Source organism: Pituophis catenifer, unplaced genomic scaffold (assembly GCF_029215685.1).
Source record: "Pituophis catenifer annectens isolate HBS135680 unplaced genomic scaffold, rPitCat1.0.hap2 SCAF_5, whole genome shotgun sequence".
Lineage (NCBI taxonomy): Eukaryota > Metazoa > Chordata > Lepidosauria > Squamata > Colubridae > Pituophis > Pituophis catenifer.
The window spans coordinates 67,022,759-67,025,258 of record NW_027256885.1 but is presented as its reverse complement, the minus strand read 5'-3'; positions in this window follow the sequence as shown (position 1 = coordinate 67,025,258).

Here is a 2,500-nt window from a genome sequence, read left to right as displayed (position 1 = left end):
ATGCTAGACAGACAGACAGAGAGACAGGCAGATGCTGTGGTTTCATAGATAGATGATAGATGATAGATAGATGATAGATAGATAGATAGATAGATAGATAGATAGATAGATAGATAGATAGATGATATGCAGGCAGGAAGGCAGGCAGGCAGGCAGACAGACAGAAAGACACAGAGGCAGTTGCTGTGGTTACGAAGATAGATGATAGATAGATAGATAGATAGATAGATAGATAGATAGATAGATAGATAGATAGATAGACAGACAGACAGATGATAGACAGACAGACAGAGAGACAGGCAGATGCTGTGGTTTCATAGATAGATGATAGATAGATAGATAGATAGATAGATAGATAGATAGATAGATAGATAGACAGACAGACAGACAGACAGAAAGACAGATGCAGACAGAAAGACAGAAAGAGAGACAGACAGGCAGGCAGATGCTGTGGTTTCGTAGATAGATAGATGGATAGATAGATAGATAGATAGATAGATAGATAGATAGATAGATAGATAGATAGATAGATAGATAGACAGGCAGACAGATAGATAGATAGATAGATAGATGTTAGATGATAGATGGATTGATAGAGATGATAGATAATTGGAGGTGATAGATAGATAACTTGATACAGAGAGACAGATAGAGACAGACAGATACACAGACAGGCAGATGCTGTGGTTTTGTAGATAGATAGATAGATAGATGATAGATAGATGATAGATAGATGATAGATAGATAGATAGATAGATAGATAGATAGATAGATAGATAGATAGATAGATAGATGTTAGATGATAGATGGATTGATAGAGATGATAGATAATTTGAGGTGATAGATAGATATCTAGAGAGAGAGAGAGAGAGAGAGAGAGAGAGATGATATAGAGACAGAAAGAGAGAGGCTGTTGCTGTGGGTACATGATAGATAGATAGATAGATAGATAGATAGATAGATAGATAGATAGGCAGGCAGGCAGACAGATAGATAGATAGATAGATTTTAGATGATAGATGGATTGATAGAGATGATAGATAATTGGAGGTGATAGATAGATAACTTGATACAGAGACACAGATAGAGACTGACAGATACACAGACAGGCAGATGCTGTGGTTTTGTAGATAGATAGATAGATAGATAGATAGATAGATAGATAGATAGATAGATGATAGATAGATGATAGATAGATAGATAGATAGATAGATAGATAGATAGATAGATAGATAGATAGATGATATGCAGGCAGGAAGGCAGGCAGGCAGGCAGACAGACAGAAAGACACAGAGGCAGTTGCTGTGGTTACGAAGATAGATGATAGATAGATAGATAGATAGATAGATAGATAGATAGATAGATAGATAGATAGACAGACAGACAGATGATAGACAGACAGACAGAGAGACAGGCAGATGCTGTGGTTTCATAGATAGATGATAGATAGATAGATAGATAGATAGATAGATAGATAGATAGATAGATAGATAGATAGACAGACAGACAGACAGACAGAAAGACAGATGCAGACAGAAAGACAGAAAGAGAGACAGACAGGCAGGCAGATGCTGTGGTTTCGTAGATAGATAGATGGATAGATAGATAGATAGATAGATAGATAGATAGATAGATAGATAGATAGACAGGCAGACAGATAGATAGATAGATAGATAGATGTTAGATGATAGATGGATTGATAGAGATGATAGATAATTGGAGGTGATAGATAGATAACTTGATACAGAGAGACAGATAGAGACAGACAGATACACAGACAGGCAGATGCTGTGGTTTTGTAGATAGATAGATAGATAGATGATAGATAGATGATAGATAGATGATAGATAGATAGATAGATAGATAGATAGATAGATAGATAGATAGATGTTAGATGATAGATGGATTGATAGAGATGATAGATAATTTGAGGTGATAGATAGATATCTAGAGAGAGAGAGAGAGAGAGAGAGAGAGAGATGATATAGAGACAGAAAGAGAGAGGCTGTTGCTGTGGGTACATGATAGATAGATAGATAGATAGATAGATAGATAGATAGATAGATAGATAGATAGGCAGGCAGGCAGACAGATAGATAGATAGATAGATTTTAGATGATAGATGGATTGATAGAGATGATAGATAATTGGAGGTGATAGATAGATAACTTGATACAGAGACACAGATAGAGACTGACAGATACACAGACAGGCAGATGCTGTGGTTTTGTAGATAGATAGATAGATAGATAGATAGATAGATAGATAGATGATAGATAGATGATAGATAGATAGATAGATAGATAGATAGATAGATAGATAGATAGATGATAGATAGATAGACAGACAGATGATAGACAGACAGACAGAGAGACAGGCAGATGCTGTAGTTTCATAGATACATGATAGATAGATAGATAGATAGATAGATAGATAGATAGATAGATAGATAGACAGACAGATAGATAGATAGATAGACAGATGATAGACAGACAGAGAG